Below are 19,141 nucleotides of genomic sequence, written 5' to 3' on the forward strand. Positions count from 1 at the left end.
TGTACCAGTTATGGAACTATCGAAGAAAACCAATTTCTACAAACATAACAAGAGAACCTACGAACTGAGAGAGAGGAGACAGCTCACTGACAGCCACGATGTTTACATTTCTTCTTCTTACTTGTTTGTACAACTTTGGGCGCCGTACAATGGTTTGAAAATATAAAATTGGTCAAAAATAATTTTCATATTGAGTTCGCTGCTACAAACCATGAACAATTAATGGATTCGTTGCGCTGGTTTGGGAAAACTGACCATCATTATTTTATCTTTTTTAATTACAAAGAACGGAGCCGTATTATAAAAAGAAATTTTGGAAATTTGACCACCTTACACCCAGCGTTACCAGATCTACGGAAATTTCCGTAGATCTACGGAATTGAGCCTCTTCTACGGATTTACGGATCCGTAGATTAAATCTACAGTAAACCCGTTTTTTCTACGGAATCCTACGGAAACTTACGGAAAATCTACGGATTTTGCATCTCAATCTACGGAACAAAATTTCTTAGATTCTACCCCCCGCTCACCACTTTTTAACTACGGAATCACTTACGAAAAAATCTGACATCACTGCTTACACCATCAATGTGCGATTTTCAGTTGGGTTCGCGGTGACAGTTTGTGACAGGTCCTCCTTGACATTAAGTAGCACGCAATCGAAGCCAGCTGTCTCCTCTCTCTCAGCCTACGAATATCGTTAATGTGTTAAACGATAGCTCAGCTTTCATATGCTGCAGCAAACAACGCCAGAACTACTTATAGTATTTATTATGACCAATTGCGACTTTGTACCTGTTATGAACGCAATTTGAGTTTCCACCGATTTTTTTCATGATATTTCTTGCAGAGGATTTCCCGATACGCTTCCAGAGTTTTACGTTGGTTTCGTCCCAAAGATCCTTACGTAATTATCCAATGTTCCTTCATAAATTTCTCTCAGCGGTTTTCTGGGATACAGTTTTTCTCGGTACTTTTGCGAGATTTTGGCAAAACTTCCAGGATTTCTTCCTATTTATTTTCAGATGAAATTTCAAAATAAATCCCGGTTGAAATTTTGCGATATATCCCAGCTAAAACTCCTATAGAAAACCAGGAAGGAACTTTAGAAGAAAGCTGTTGAGTGTGAATAAGAAAAAGATTTGGTTAATATTGTTTTAACTTGTATTTTCCATTTGCGCACCCCTAAGGCATTCTTGATGTTGTTATATTTCCTTGAATTCTTTCATTTCCGCTTATCGGGTGTGCGCGAGCTCTGATATCAGAACAAAAGAGCTAGTTACATTAGCAAGACAAGAAAACTTGTGCTCTAAATAAATATAATCAATACAGTCCAAATAAGTTCTTTTTATTACGTGACGGAACCGCGAACAATTTGGTCACTTCGATCCCGATAATAAAACCGCGAGTGATTGGATATTACGGACGCTCCGGGTGAAATAATTTCGACAACTTTTGTGTGCTGCGGCTCCGAAATGGACGCATCCGGACGCATGCGGTTTCGATGAAAATCGACAGATTTCGAGTGATTCCAGATTTGAAGCCTGGAATAATAGTGAAACGCTTAGTTTGTGGACTTTGTGGTGGTTTCCGAACTGCCTTAGTGAAATTTGACGTTGTGGACACATTGAAGAGTGCCCGCAACGAGTGATTCCTCTGACCGCCGTGAGAAGTGGATGCTGGAACCTGCGTTGAAGAGCAGTCCTCCGGCAGGTGTTGTGAAACGGTTGAACGGGGAAAATCGAACTTGAACTGTATAGAACTGAAGTGAAGGAGAGAGTCCACAAGCTAAGCAGTTAGTGATTCGGTACGGTGCCGAAAAATTGACGCTGGAGGAACATAACCTCTAACGATGAAGAAAGAAGAAAGTGAATAAAAAACTGAAAAGAAGAAGAAAAATATGCAATTGCGATCCGGTTTGAAAAAGAACCTGTTCTTCACTCCGACCGGAAAATCAAGCCCTTCTGCCGTGAGGTACGGCACGCCGGTATTGTCGGTTCGTGAACAATTGGAAAAGCAGACGGCAGCACAGGAACGTTCAAGGATGGCAGAAAATGTGAATGCACTCTCCCGCTGCCTGGAGACGACGGAAGCGAAGGTGACACGGATCCGCGAAGCGATAACAACTGCACAATTAGACCACAGAAAGTTCAGTGTACATGCGCTGAAATTGTATCTGAAGACTACTGATTCGGCGTACGAAGAATATAATGGGTTTCAGAACAGAATCTACCTTTCTGACCCTGCGAGAAAGGAGGAGTTTGAGCCGAACTTCATCGAATTTGAGGAATTGTATGAGTTCACTCGCATCGCTTTGTGTGAGATGCTCCAAGCTTATGAGGATGAAGAAAAGGCAGCACTTGCGGTTGCTGCACAAGCCGCTGCCGAGGATGCTTCTGCATCAGCGTTGAAAACAAGTAGCCTCCAACCCGGTGACAGTTCTTCCGGTCTGCCCATTGCATTTCCTCCCACTCTCGTATTGCAGCAAGTAGCACTTCCGACCTTTGACGGTAGCTACGACAATTGGTTTAAATTCAAACAGATGTTTTGCGACATTGCTGATAAGTGTACCGCCGACTCCGCTGCAACCAAATTGCACTTCCTCGACAAAGCGCTTATTGGAAAGGCACAGGGAGCGATCGATCAGCAAATAATCAGGGACAATGATTACCAGGCAGCTTGGCACTCATTGACGCAGCAATTTGAAAACCTTCCTGCCCTGATTAATGACACCACCATGCGATTGCTGAATGTGAAGCCGATTGTGAACGAGTCGTATGCCCAGCTGAAGTGCCTGTTGGATGACATCGAGAAGTGTGTGAGCTCTCTAGAGTATCATAACTTGAAAATGGACAGCCTGTCGGAAGCTATCATCACAACTCTAATTGCGTCGAAACTGGACATGGCTACCCGGAAGGTGTGGGAGTCCAGCGTCACACGCGGACAACTACCAGAATACAAAAAAATGATCAGCGTCTTGAGGAACCAGCAAGCAGTACTTGAGCGTTGCGAAAGAGCCAAGCCAGTTGTGAAAACTCGTAGTTCGAACTCCACGTTTCGAACACAAACTCCATCCGCTTCGACGAAGATCCATACAGCCACCGTTGGAAAAAAGAACGAGACATGTGCACTGTGCACTGGAGAACACCAGGTAGAAAAGTGCGATGTTTTCTTGAAGCTGAACGTAAACGCTCGTTACGGGAAGGCGAAGCATTTCGGACTTTGCTTTCGTTGCCTGAAACGGGGTCATCGCACGGCAGACTGCAAGGCGGAGAAAAAGTGTTCGGAATGCTCACGTGCTCACCATTCGTTGATGCATCCGGAAAGCAAAATCGATCCCGAGAAACCAATACAGAAAACGGCAGTTGATACCACAGCTGCAAGTAACCCTGTTGACAAGAAAGAATCGGCGTCAACCGCGTCAACGAATTGTTCTCTGCTCTGCAACGCCACCGAAACGAAAAATCAGGTTCTGCTGGCAACTGCTATTGTCAGTGTAATCGACGCTTGTGGAATCAAGCAGAAGTGTCGGGCACTATTGGATTCGGGTGCGATGGCCAACTTTATCTCGCAGCGCTTTGCGGATCTGCTGAACCTGGAAAAGAAGCCCGCAAATGTTCCTGTAGTCGGCGTAAATGGAATGAAGACTGTGGTGAAGTTCAAGGTGCACGCGCAGGTCAAGTCCACAGCTACGGAATACGACTTCAGCATGGATTACCTGGTGGTGCCGAAAGTGACTGGAACATTGCCGTCTGAGAGAGTGAATGCCGAACGTTGGCCGATACCAGAGAACGTGAAGCTAGCAGATTCGTCTTTCCATGAACCCAGCCGAATCGATTTGCTGATTGGCGCAGAAGTGTTTTTCGGCTTACTACGAAGTGGGAAAATAACGATGGCTGCTGATCTGCCCATTCTGCAAGAAAGTGCCTTGGGATGGTTAGTGTCAGGACGTATAACTGAATGCCAATCGACGGGAACAGTCCGTGTGTGCCATGTACAACCCACACAAGCAGGTGAATCAGAACTTTCAGGATTATTGCGACAGTTCTGGTCGATTGACGAACAAGATTTTCCATCTACGTGCCAGTCTGCAAGCATAGACTGTGAGCAGCACTTCCAAAGGACCCACGCCCGAAGTGAATCCGGACGGTATGTGGTACGACTGCCGTTTCGTACCAATGTTGCGGAGTTAGGGGAGTCAAGACAGCAAGCAGAGAAGAGATTTTTTGGTCTTGAACGTAGGCTGGATAAAAATCCTGACTTGAAGCAGCAGTACAAGGCATTCATCGAAGAATACATCTCACTTGGTCACGCTCGTGTGGTAGACGAAGTTGATGAAGGCGTGTTCTATCTGCCACACCACTGTGTGCTGAAACCAGACAGCTCAACTACTAAATTAAGAGTAGTATTTGATGCATCGGCACGGAGCTCGACAAACTTGTCGCTCAACGACGTTATGATGATTGGGCCTACCGTTCAGCGTACTTTATTCGATATAGTACTGCGCTTCAGATGCCATCGATATGCCTTCACCGCCGACGTTCCGAAAATGTATCGGCAGGTGATGGTGCATGAAGATGACCGAAAATACCAAACCATTGTATGGAGAGACGACCGTCAGCAGCCACTGAAAACGATTGAACTTTCGACAGTGACGTATGGGACCGCTGCAGCTCCTTTCTTGGCGACACGATCGCTGAATCAATTAGCGTTGGATGAACAACAAGACTTTCCTGAGGCGAGTGACACGGTATTGAACAGCTTCTATGTGGACGACGCACTCGCTGGCGCCGATAGCCTGATCAAGGCACAGAAACTGCAGAGTGATTTGATCGAGATGCTGTCAAGGGGCGGATTCCAATTGCATAAATGGTGTGCGAACGACGCGGCGCTCTTGCAGAATATCCCTGCTGAAGGTCAGGCCAAGGAGCTCAATTTCGAATCCTGCAAAGAAGGTGAAACTGTAAAAACGCTTGGTTTGTTATGGAATCCTGTTAACGACGTGTTCGAGTTTCGAGTGGAGCCGATCAAGCCATCGACGCAGTCACCTACGAAGCGGCTGATCATGTCCGACATAGCCCGTTTGTTTGACCCGCTCGGGTACCTCGGACCAGCTGTGATAATCGCGAAGCTGTTAATGCAGCAGCTGTGGATGGAGAAGGTTGGCTGGGATGATCCGGTCACTGAAGAAGTGTTGGAGACGTGGCAACGATTCCGGACGGAGTTGTGTGAAATAAGTGATTTGAAAATCCCCAGACGTATAACAGTGAATAATGTGATGAGCTACGAAATACACGGCTTTGCGGATGCATCGATGAAGGCGTACGGTTGCTGTGTCTATTTGCGGTGCCTGAAAATAGACGGTACTGCTGAGATGAGTCTGTTATGCGGCAAGTCCCGAGTTACACCCGTGAAGGAGCTGAACAGACAAGTGAATGCTGATGAGAAATTGGAGCAAATGACCATCCCGCGTCTTGAACTCTGCGCAGCAAAGCTGTTGGCGGAACAGGTAACCAAGGTGTTGAATGCGATTCAGTTGGAAATAAGCTCGACGGTGCTGTGGACCGATGCAAAGATTGTGCTGGCGTGGATCGACCGTTTAAAACCTGATGCACCTGTCTTCGTGCGTAATCGGGTTACTGCGATTCAACAACTGAGTGGAAGATTCGAATGGAGGCATGTGTCGACAGCTCTGAACCCGGCAGACCATATCTCACGTGGTTTGTATCCTGTGAAACTGATGAAATGTGTGCTGTGGTGGCGTGGTCCGGAATTCCTTCGTACCAGAGTTGATGCAGTTCTACCACAGAACGAAGAGGACGACGTGGATCACATTGGAAATGATGGTGTGGAAATAGATACACTAACGGTTACAGTGGACGAGAAGACGAATGCACCCTTAGAGCATGAGCATAGATGACCGTACTATTCGTAGTTGCTACTCCGTGATTGACCAGAACAATCGAAGTTGCACAAGGAACCAACAGACGGAGCTTGGGAGTAGCTTACCGTCCTCAATGTGCATCTTCGAGAATTCCAAACTTTATTAGGTCAATAACGGCGCCGGCCACGTCCTTACGGTCATCGAGGAAGGAAAGGAATGTTATTATGACGTGCGTTGCTTACTAAAGACCGAGATCACCTCTGCGTCTCCACGTCTGTCATGGGAAGGACTTTTTGTTAGTGGGGAGGGGAAAGGGCGCATGATATGAGTTCACTTTGGTAAGTGGAGTGATTCATGCAACCCTATTAATATCAAACCACTTATTTTCATTTGGACTAAAACAAAACACATGCCGACATCGAAGATGACGAACCATTCAGATAGTTTTCGAAGTGCGAAAATTAACGAAAGAGAAAATAAAGTGATTTGAACCAACGTGGCTTTGGAACTTGGGCCGACACTTGACGTGACGAACATTTCAATGTCTGTTGACTAAAATCGCAAAAAAATGTTGATGTTGCATTTGTCGTATCATAAATCGCCCCGTACGAAGATGAGCAGTCAAATAGACGACGACGACGACGACGTGCACGCGGACGATCCGAATGAAAACGCGGCCTGTACACTTTGCCACCAAAAACTCACTAAATCGCCCCGTACGAGGATGAGCAGTCAAATAGACGACGACGACGACCGAATGAAAACGCGGCCTGTACACTTTGCCTCCAAAAACTCACTAAATCGCCCCGTACGAAGATGAGCAGTCAAATAGACGACGACGACGACGACCGAATGAAAACGCGGCAGGCACACTTTTCAAAGCCAGCGCGCGATGCTTTGCTGCTGCCGAACTAGAACTACCGCACACTACTGACTGCTTGGCGTCCCGTCGACGGAGCCCGCAGAGAAAAAAGAAAAAATCGCAAAAATCTAGCAAAGCCAGCGCGCGATGCTTTGCTGCTGTCGAACTACCGCACACTACTCAGAAGACGAATGCACCCTTAGAAGCTATAAACCGGTGCAGTAATTACAGGAAGCTGCAGAGAACATTTGGATATGTGGCAAGGTTCCTACACAACTGTAGATCCAAGATAGACAAGCGACAAGGTGTGTTGAACGTGATTGATTTGCGAGAGGCGGAACTGCTGGTGGTGAGAGTAGTCCAATTTGCGTCGTATGGAGAAGAAATTCGCTGTATCCTCAAGGAACATCCAGTGAAAGGAAAGCTGCGGAATCTTAATCCAGTCTTCGATAAGGTTGAGCGTACGCTGAGAGTCGGTGGACGCATTCGTCATTCCGACCTACCTCGAGAACAGAAGCATCCACTGATACTACCAGAAGGGCAACATCTCACAGAAATCCTGATCGACACACTGCATCGGGAAAATTTACACGTTGGTCGTAACGGGCTCCTGTCAGTGATCCGAAGTAGATTTTGGCCGATCAATGCCAAGAGAGTAATCTATCGAGTGCTGAAGAGATGTGTACGGTGTTTCCGGGTGAAACCGTCTGATATCCAGCAATTCATGGGGGATCTGCCGAGTTGCCGCGTGACTGAAGCTCTTCCCTTTTCAAGGACCGGAGTGGACTACGCCGGTCCACTATTGCTGAAGCAAGGCCGAATGAAATCACCCGTAAAGGCATACATCGCACTGTTCGTATGCATGACGACAAAGGCGTTGCACCTTGAGCTAGTGACGTCACTATCGACCGATGCGTTTCTGGCTGCGCTGCATAGATTTGTTGGACGACGAGGCAACGTGTCGGAAATGCGATCAGATCGAGGCACTAATTTCGTTGGAGGAAACCGCCAACTTAAGGATTTGTACGACATGCTGGCGTCACAACTGCTGCAGAGGAAGATTTCCGAATTTTGTCAAGTCCGAGGCATCGACTGGAAATTTAACCCACCGAAGGCACCGCACCAAGGCGGTCTATGGGAAGCAGGGGTTAAGAGTGTTAAACATCACTTGCATCGTGTTTTGAAGGAAGCGTACCTAAACTACGAGGAAATGAACACACTGTTGGTGCAAATTGAGGCAATTTTAAACTCGCGCCCTCTGTGCCAGCAAACAGATGATCCCTGTGACTACCAGGCATTGAGTCCAGCCCACTTCCTTATTGGACGTGAACTCACCGCTGTTGCAGAGCCATCCTATGACGGACTTCGGGAAAATACACTATCCAGATACCAACTCGTGCAGAAACATAAACAGGCGTTTTGGAGACGGTGGTCCAACGACTACATAACAGAGCAGCAGAGACGAGGAAAGTGGAACAGATCGCCTTCTCCAATCATGGACGGTATGCTGGTTATTTTGAAGGAGGACAATACGCCGCCACAAACCTGGCGACTTGGCAGAATCATCCGCACCTATCCTGGAAGTGACGGTGTGGTCCGGGTGGTTACGATTCGTACAAGTAGTGGTGCAACGTTTGACCGCCCAACAACACAGATAGCCATTCTACCCATCGTGGACAATGAGACTGGGAATGAAGATTGAGACCTGCTCAACGGGGGGAGGATGTTGAGTGTGAATAAGAAAAAGATTTGGTTAATATTGTTTTAACTTGTATTTTCCATTTGCGCACCCCTAAGGCATTCTTGATGTTGTTATATTTCCTTGAATTCTTTCATTTCCGCTTATCGGGTGTGCGCGAGCTCTGATATCAGAACAAAAGAGCTAGTTACATTAGCAAGACAAGAAAACTTGTGCTCTAAATAAATATAATCAATACAGTCCAAATAAGTTCTTTTTATTACGTGACGGAACCGCGAACAAAAGCTCACATAAAAATTCATGAAAACTCGTTAAGAAATCCTCAGAGGAACTCCAGTAGAAACCCTTGGAAAAAATCCTATAACAACTCTGTGATAAATAGAAGATCTGCTGGGAATGTCCCAAGAGGAACACGTAAAATCTCCACGAGGAATCCCGAGAGAAATTCTAGGAGAAAATCCGCGACAATTTCTACGATTTATTTCGAGAGAAATTCTTATTTTCTTTGATTAACTTCATCTGATATTTGAATGAAAATTTGTGGAAAAAATATACAGGTTTTCTAACATGTTATGCTTTAAAATTCATCCTTTCAAAAAAAAAAATATTTTTTTGGGAGATTGCCAGTTCTGTATTCGTATCATCTTGAAATAGGTATCTGAAACTTTTCAAATGCTATTTATTCAAAAATGGGTTTGAGGAATAAATTCTTTTTAGATCTTTGGCAGATTGCTTGAAGAACGTTTGTATATTCCTGGCAAAATTCTACCCATTTTTTATCAGAGTTTAGTGGGAACGTAGATCTAGAAAGTAGCAGAGAAAGAACTAGGTAACCTTCTCGGGAAGATTTTGCCGTGAATATTAATAGGAATTTGACTGTGGCGAGAACGCGGAGGAGCATGAGCTCTTTGAATGCCCACGCTTCGTGGAGCAAACGTCGAGTATGCATGAGATATGCGGTAGATATCACTCCAACCGGACAACATTGTTGAAAGGATGTGTACGGGGCCGACAAGTGGGATTGCGTTCCCGAGCAGGAAATGAGAATAAACTTATAACAAATATATAACTAAATTTGTTATTGATAACCAAACAAAATCAAAACGAGTTTCGATTATTTTTTTTTTAATTTAATATCAAATTTGGGCTGCAAAACGGTGAGTCGAAAAGGAGAGCGTCCAACATAGCTCTGGTCCTCACAAGTTTCTACCTCATGCTTCCACGGGTCAAGCGATGAAAAAGACCGCCAGCTAAGAGTTGTGCGCTTAGTTGGTAGTGCAGCCTGACTACTGTTGTCCTTCTGACTTCAGCTACAGGGGATACTCAAAATAACTGGGACAGGCAAAATTTTCACTTTTCATAAAATGTTCAACTAGCTGTAACTTTTCTAAAAGGGCAATCAATATTCTCAAATTTTTACTGTAAGTTCATCAACTAGTTGTGTAGCAGTCCAATTTTGTAAAAGATCGGGCTATTCTACACGAAGCAAGAAAGATTCTAGAAAAGAGTATATGGTAAGGCAGGGCAGGATAGGTCACCTAAGAAATGAATCCCTATAACATTCTGAATATAAATAGCATTTCTCTGTTTTCTATCACGACTTCCACATACACTAGTCAGCTATGATATAAGGGTATAGAAAGGTCATACAGTTTGATACCTGCTTCTTGACAAACAATTGTCAAAACATGACCCATCTTGCCCCACCTCATTTCTACGGGGGCAAGATGGGTCAGCTATCAGAAATTCGATTTTTCTCCAACACAAAGTACTAGATCTTCTATTTTTTCTCTATACATCTAAGCTTCACATACGTACAGATTACATGAAAGAAGTGTTGAAACATATCGGTAGATTATTCTCAGAAATAGAATATTTTTATTCAGGTACCCATAAAAAACTTTGAAAACTTATATTTTTTGTAGAAAAATATTAAAAATATGTTCACAAATTTTCAGCGCTCTACTAGTCGCTTCGATAATGTAGGTCACATAATAGCCTTTCTATGAAAAATAAAACATTTTTAAAAACTATGCAAACATACCGAAAAATTAGGGTGACCCATCTTGCCCCGTCTACACATTACACGTAGTTAGATGAAATGTATAGCATAAGGAGTATAACGAAAAAATATTTTATTTTTTTTCTGTGTAAGGAACGTAAAGAATTTTAAAAACAATATATCACTTTTTTGTGTATCCACGTCGTTCATCTGGGAAAATTATAGAAAGATTCAAAAAATAAATAGAACGTTTGAAAACGGTACTGACCCATCTTGCCCCCTGACCCATCTTGCCCCCACATACCATAATTATCCGATAGCCAACTTTGAGCTGTTATTTTGATCATTTATGACTTATATAATGATCTATTAAAAACTTTTGACTAAACTTAAAATTCTTCTCACGAAAGAAAACTATAACGATTAGATTATTTTTCTAATATAACACTAATTTATACAAAACATCATCATCGTTTTGAAATTCGAGAGAGTAATTATAGTTCATTTAAATTCCCTCTAATTGACTTGAATATATTTATGTTTCAAAGGAAAGCAACCAAATGGCTACAGGGTGTCTACTCATAACTCAAAATAAAATTCCCTGAGTTTTTCAGGTTTTTCCAGATGAAATTTTAAATGTTTATAATTAAAAAAATAACCAAAATTTTCTAAAAATAATATAAAGGGTGACTTAGGGTATCATCGGCAGGTTGGTTCTCTTCGTCATGAGGGATTTATGTCGGCCAAATTGCCTGAAACTTGATGATATTCAGCTTGATTGGGAAGGATTTGATGTCAACTCTGAGTTCAACAGCTGAAACATAGGTTTCAAAAATAATAAAAAACATGACAAAGAGAACAAAACTGCCGAAAATACGTAAGTTCCCCTGCTCTTCAAAAATCTTTCAAGATTTCTGAGCGTAATTCCTGGAACTTCTTACAAAGTAACTTCCTGGCTTTCCGCAAGATTCTTTCACGAGATATCTGTTTGAGTACGTCCCGATATTACTTTCAAAAGTTTTCCGATATACTTCCAGAGATTCTCGCTGGATCCCTCCTGAAGATCCATCCAAAACTATTCAAAGTTTCTTCAAGAATGTCATTGAGCCTCATGCGGTTAGAGTCCGGATGGATGAGGGTTCGATTCCCACTCCGATCGATGAAATTTTTCACGAGAATAGCTTCTTATCCCTAGCCACTCCGTGTTAAGTATCGTTCAATCGTTTTTTACTGACTTTTGACTGAACTCAGTAAATCTTCAACTTTGCTGAACTCTCGGCACTAACTATATCCGTATTCATTAAAATGTCAAAAAATATTACTGAACATCAGTTAGATTGCATAAAAATGCTGAAAACTCAGTTTTTTTTTGTATTTTACGGTTCTAAAATCGTAAAAAAAAATTACCGAACAGAGAAATCGAAAATGAGTGTGTTTTATTGCAATAAATATCGTTCAAAATAAAAAATCAGAAATTTCAGTTTCGGGGTGAAATTGATCAGTCAGTGAAATGTCTTTGTAAGTGCTGAAAATAAGTTTTCATCTGAATTAACCACCCCAGAATGCGAAAAGCTTTTTAAAACTTATACAAGTTTAGTAAATTTTTAATTATTTAAATTCAAATTCAAAAACGCCTAAAAGTATGCAATCTTCATACTAAACAAGTCATTACTTTAGCAAAAGTACAATTTTGTGTATAAAAATCAATATTTGTTTAACTTTTGATGACGAAATCGAGTTTGGCGAGCACTCGGCACCTATAAACATTCATTCGAATATTTATTCCATGTACGATACAGCTACGGTAACAAAAGTTTGAAACTGTCTTTGAAATTCGTGAAACACGCAGTTTCGGAAAATATTAAATTTAATACAGAAATATGTGACTAATTAGCTGTAAAACATGTAAACTCGTCATTCAATAACCCTTGAGTCAGATGATGGTCGTTTTCTACAAATTGTTTTAAGTTCAAAGCTTTATTTTTGACAAATAAAAATTGCCCTCACGTCGATCAATTTCACCCCATTGATCAATTTCACCCGAAATCACGGTACCCCAAAAAGTACTTCTGTGATTTCTCAAAAACTATATTACGAAAAGAATGGATTTCTTTTTGTAATCTGAATTTTAATTTGTCACTAGAATACGTGTTTTTAATGATTATAACATAATTATATATATTATATATGCCAAATGTTTACAGCATGTTATTTCCAGTAGGTTAAGCCTAAGAATTGGTAACTTGTTGTATTTTTAAAGAAAAACAAAATAGCTTCTGTTAAACCTGTAAAATTGTGTAACTGTAAAACACTTCCAAGGTTTTTAAAGAACGCTTTCTTTACAATTGGTTATTTTTGCTTTATTATATAGTGTGACAAGCAAGTAGATATTGTAAGTTTAAGAAAGCTCATAAGATTTCCGGCACTTAAAGCTCCTGAACCGTTAGGGAATGATTTTTTTAACTATTTTTAAACCGGGAAAAAATTCAAAATTCCGGAAAAAAATGAAAATTGAAATCTCAAATAGGCTGGCTACCCTAATTAAGTTGTTCTGAACTTTAATAAGTCTTTTTAGGGTGGCTTTGGGTAATATCGGCAGGTTTGTTCTCTTCGTCATGCGAGGTTTTCATCGACCAAATTGCCAGAAACTTGGTCTGAGGCCAACCTTGAGATCAACAGGTTTCAAAAAGCCTCCCCAGCCTAGGTATATCAGTTATTTTATATCCAAAGTCCGGACCCGAATGTCTTCCATTCAGTTAAAGGGTCCTTAAAATAAATTAATAATAATAATAATATCCAAAGTAGCTGTCAAATATCTTGAAATTTAAACAACAGTTCAATATTTAATTTTTTAGTTCTATTTATATTTTAAAACTGTAAACGCACCATACTTTGCGCACCTTGTAACGTTTTGACGTTTTTGTTTTTTTTTAAAGTAAAATAAATTTCGTTTAGATTTGCTTTGAATTGCGTTAAATGTGTATATAGTTTCTATTTAAGAGTATAAATTGAATAAATTCTTGAGTTATTACAATTGCTTAATCGAAATTAATTATCAGAAAAATGCTTTGAAGTTTTTCTCTTTTTAAGCAAAATTATTTTTGAATTATTGTATTTAGTAAATAGTTTTCATTAAAAAAAAATTGAAGTTTAAATTCACAGACGAAAAACATTTAGATTAGATAGAAACATAACCTGACTTTGCTTGTGACTGTCCACGTTAGAAGTAAATTTGTTTATGTCGACTGGTTTGTGTCTCGGCTATAACCATACCATAATAAGACGTAGTGGGTGCAGCAATGGCTCCTGAATATAAGTGTCTCATTATCACCATCTTGACGAACCTAGACAAGCGCCAATTTCTTATGTCGCCATTTGAATTTGTCATTGGCGCAATTGTAGAAGATAATATGGGGATTGTTAGAGTTAGGTTTCGTAATAGAAAGACGACTTAAGCTCGAGCACTTCGCTCGCATATCGGCTGGAGGATAGCAGTTATCGCGTTCAGGATAAATTTATTAGTTGAGTTTCTTTGGTTGAGTTATATTTAATTGTGTTTTAGATCAAATTTTATAAAGCTTGAGACGTCTTTGCTTTTCTTACGCGAACGCTATCAGTGATTTCGCAGTTTATCGTACAAAAAAGCGCATGGGCGCTTTTTTGGTACGGGCTGGAGTTTGAAGATTTCGACAAGCGGAGTCGTTTTCGGGGTTATCGTGAAGCCGTCCAAGCCACCGTCTTCAAGTGAAGGAGCTCGTGCGTCCGCTAAGGCCCGCCTCACGAAGGCAGTTAAACGGGGGAAGTGTAGATCGCCTGCAAGTCGAGCGATAATCTCCAACGGTCGCCAATCAACCGTTGTGTAAGATCCACCCACCGTTACAACCCCTGTGGAAGTTAAGGAGAGCTCGGATTGGGTTCACGTCGCCAAAAGCGTGTCCCTTTCCGTACAGTCCGAAGGTCGGCGCTATTCCTCGCTCGGTCATAACGGAAAGGTACGTGAAGCTGGGTCGTTGGGTCTAGTGTCGGTTCGGAAGACAGTCCCGGGAACCCCGCGACCAATTGTCGACGGGAAGCTCTACTCTGAAGAAAATCGGAAGGCCTCCGTCCAGCCGCCACTTCCCACCGCAGCTTTAGATCGGCCATATTAGCACGAGCTCAGGTTCGCTTCTCGCCGCCATCGTGCGAGGATCGCTGCTGGCAGATCGCTAGCAAGGCTTCGTCTTCAACCAACATTTTGCCGGCACCCCGCCGGAAAGCCAACGTAGCCATAACCGTAGCATCCGTCACTTCGAGTCAACGACATCGAAAATCCTGCGCAGGTATGTGGTAGTTCTAGTTCATGGCCATGAATAGTTGTTGTTTCCTTTCCCGCTACCAGAAAAAGTTCCGTCCAACCCGAATGTATTAATTCAATAAAGCTGATTATTAAGTTGAAGTTCCGAGCCTTAGTTTTGTCCCGTTTAGCACTGAAGGTCTTTCATTTTTCTTGAGTTCCGTTTCCATCTACGTTAGGGCTAAGTTGAGCCGCCGGACGTCCATATTTCATTCGGTATTGCGATTTAGGGTTGAGCGAGTTTAAGTCGATAAAGGTGTGGGTAATTTGAGCAATAAGGTTGGCGTTTTTCTAGAAGGTGTTAAGTTTGGTCATCATTTTGCTTTTGGTGAGTCAAAACAGCCGTTCGAATAACCCCTGAGGACTTGTCTCAGCAAAGTCGGGCAAATTAACAGACTAGTTGTCTCTCGCGTGCGAGAGTGGCGCTAAAGCCACCGAAATTTTACAAAAAACCTCGGTTGAGTTCTTGAACGGTTATAACCTCAGGCGTAACTTCACGCACTTTTCAAAAAATCGTTAAACAATATTACTGATGCATAATGCAAACTTATTTCCACGATCTAGCTAGTAATTGTAGGCATGTGGGAAAAATATGAAAGTAGGCAAAAAATTGGCCCAAATGCGCAATGGTTGGTACCTACACGATATCCTTAGAAACACAGTTAATTAACAGCTGCATAAAATGATCTAAATATTTACTATATAGAATTCCTACCATACACGTTATTACTTATTACCCAATGGAAATAATAACACCCTGAGAACAGCTTATGATATCAAGTCGCAAAATGTGGATAACAAAATGAGATACCAATTTGTTATCAACGAGAATTCTTTCTGTTTTCAATTAGATATTCCGGTACATTATTTTGTTGTCATTTTTTGTTGTGTTAACGCATCAGTCATACAAAATAACAACTCATTTTGTTATAAAAATTCGCGATAACTAAATAACTCAATCTGTTTTTAACACCTATGTGCCTGAGCCACAGACAAACAGACGTATCACTTGGAACAATATGCGATAAAAATCATCGTCACGAAAACATAATCGCCCAATGCTAATAACGTTGTGGTTCGCAAACTCACTGAGTAGATGGCGGTAGTGAGCAAACGTCAAACAGGAGCGAAAACGATGCGAGCGCCATGAGCGAGCGATTTGCGAACTACAGAATATTTGAATAATCCGTTAAAAAAGGAAACGATATGTAGTGAGTAGAGTGAGACGTCTGTTTGTCTGTGCCTGAGCCTCATTTTGCACCCAATTTCAAAACTTAACAAATGTGATTCTCAGCCGTTTCTAAACGAAAGTTAATGAAATTTTGACACTTGATCACAAAATCCTTCTAGTTTATGTAACCGGGATCATGGTTCCGGATTTTTCCGTTGTTCCGGATTTATGGCCGGGGGTACTGGGGTAACCTCCTTATCAGATAGAGGTGCGACCTATAATTTGCATTCGAAAACTAATATGTCGCAAGCTTGGTTTCGGAACCAGTCAGAAAGTGGCCACTTCGATGAGGGCACCAGGTTTCCGGAACATCCAGAGAAGTGCCCAGTGTATTCGGAATCTCTAGAAACATGGCCCAAAACTCTTGTTTTGCAAAATCATGAAGTTTGATATGTCGCAAGCTAGGTTTCAGAACTGGTCAGTAAATGGCCACTTCCCTGGGGGCATCTGGGTCCGGAACATCCTGAGAAGTGGCCAGTGTATCTGAAATCTCTAGAAACATGGTCCAGTACTCTTGTTTTGCAAAATCATGAAGTTTGATATGCCGCAAGCTAGTTTTCGAAGGCAAATTATAGGTTGCACCTCCCTATTTGTACTTGAACGACAGAGAAAATGGCATGCCGACCAACAGCAAATTGAGTTGACCCCCTTCCCATCCAGGAAATAAGCTATTTTACGAGACGTTCTACCGGTGGGCCGCTCATTGTTATTGCTTACATTTGATGTTTTTGTTTTCGCGAAAAGTAGCATAACATGTGGTGAGCACCAATCAGATTTTTGCTGGCAGAGATGTTTCGGTTTCTAATGTAGTATGTATCAATCCACCGTGCTGCATGGTGTCACTAGCAGATGAAAAAAACATCCCCACGATCTACGGATATTAATTACAGTGAGCGGATTGACGCATTTTTGCAGACAAATGAACCCCGTTTAATGGATGAGCCTGTATCACATGTTATGCTAGCGAAAATGTAAATAAATGGGCCCACCGGTTGGACTTCAAAGCTGGTAAAAATTCAAAAAACAGCTGATTTGAAACGTCTCATAAAATGCCTTATTGAGTCCAACGGGTAATCTAAAGTATAGACACTATAAATTCCATAGACTCGCGGAGACATGGTTGAGCAATACGACTTTAGTGTGTTTTGCCGTGAATTCAGAGTGCACCGAGCGAATATGACGTCAAGCAATCCATTGTCGCTATTGAAATCATGACGTCATGCTCGTTTGGCTACACGAACTGACAGGATATTTGGCTACAGTTGTCTTATGCCGTTTTTCTTTATTATCCAGTTCCAACCTGGGTTGGAACTGGATCAGATCACAGTTTCAACCCCAACCCGACTTCGGTTTCGCTTGTACTAAAGTTTGTTTGACGTTGCTTGTTTACACATTTTCCGCCAATCCAGTTCCAACCCAGGTTAAAAAAGAAAAACGGCATTAGTCTCCGCGAGTCTATGGTATCTATAGTGTCTATAATCTAAAGTGGGTAACTCTCGCTGAGACCGTCCCACTATTTACACCATGTCTTTAAAAATGTTTAAGGTGGTGATTTTCTGAAAGTCCTCCTCAAAAAAGTAAGAAAAATGCATTTCGTTAATCAATTTGATGGACCCCCCGTTAGTTAGAGCGACAACCATTTTTGCGGACCCCTCGATTTTAATCAATTGTTGACTCATTTAAACCGTTATAACTCAAAAGTTTTTCCGAAAACCACCCCATAACAAAATGTTGTTGAAAAGAGGAAAGATAGAGCTACTATTTACAGTTATAAAAACATGGGTCGGCCATATTGATTTTGGCCGCCATCTTGGATTTTTATACCAAAACTGTTTTTTCATCATGTTGGCAACCACCGATTTTGCGGCAATCGAAAGCGGGGACATTTTTATACAACATATCAAAAATTTAGAGATGTATCTTTTTCCTATCAAAAGTTATCTGCACTTTTGTAAATCATGACACGTTTTCTTCATACATTTCCATGCGCGCCGGCAACGACACAGCATTAGAGAATACGCCTGCATGTATACATAACGGCACCTGCAGTCAAATTAGGGAAAATTGGAGATTCGTTCCCGTTTTTAACTGTTTCTCAATGATGCGGACATTGCTTTGTAAAGTTTTTTGGTGTTTCGTAAAGCTGAAACATTCAACTTTTCATTAGTGGAGTCAGATTCCAAATAAATGTTCGTAAACACTGTGAAATTGTTGGAGGAGAATAACCACCGTGCCGTCCCTCGTTGCTACCAACAGAGCAAAAACAAAATTTTCACTCATTCCGTTTTCCTTTGTACGAATAACACGTTAATAAATTTTCGTTCGTAGTTTAATCGCGTTTATTACCCTTTTTCCTTCGATTAATCCGAGTTATCCCACTATACTCTGCTAGTGGACGTCCGTCAGGTTCTGGCCCCAGTGTCGGAAATCGGGAAAAGTGCGGTATCGTCGAGAAATCCGGAAGAAAAAGTAATTTTCCGAGAACTGTTCGCGCGCGATTGAAACGGGAAGATGGCGGACAACGTGAAGGTCGTGTTTCCCAAACTCAGTGATGCAAATTACTCTTCATGGCAGTATCGAATGCAAACGTTGCTGGAGCGTGACGAGGTTTGGTACGTCGGGTTACTGCGAAACCCGAGGAGCAGGATGCTACGCTGCTGCAGTGGAAGAGGGATGACGCAAAGGCTCGAGCTACTATCGCTTTCTTTGTGGAAGATAGTCAGCTGCGGTTCATTAAGAAATCGACGACTGCGCGAGAAATGTGGGACAATCTAAAAACGTACCACAACAAGGCGACGATTGGGAACCAAGCATCTCTGTTGCGGCAGCTCTGCGCGCTTAGTTTGGAAGAAGGTGGTGACGTCGAGCGGCACATCGAACAAACGGAGGATCTTTTCGAAAAGCTTGATAACGCTGGTGTAAAGCTGCAGGAGTTGCTGAGGATCATTATGCTGCTACGAAGTTTGCCGAGGTCATTTGACAGCTTTGTTACTTCGCTCGATAATCGTCCCCAGGTCGATTTGACAATGGATTTCGTGATTTCACGACTGCGAGATGAGAATCAGAAGCGAGAGAGCCAGCAATCGTGCGGTGTTGGAGCGGAAAGAGCCATGAAGGTGGACGCGCAGAA

General features: G+C 42.1%; 1 protein-coding gene across 1 annotated transcript in view; it reads right to left on the reverse strand.

Moving 5' to 3' along the window:
• Window positions 1-19,141, reverse strand: part of LOC109400989 (importin-13) — a 44,153-nt gene that overhangs the window by 10,477 nt on the left and 14,535 nt on the right. The window lies entirely within an intron of this gene.

Source organism: Aedes albopictus, chromosome 2, assembly GCF_035046485.1.
Source record: "Aedes albopictus strain Foshan chromosome 2, AalbF5, whole genome shotgun sequence".
NCBI lineage: Eukaryota > Metazoa > Arthropoda > Insecta > Diptera > Culicidae > Aedes > Aedes albopictus.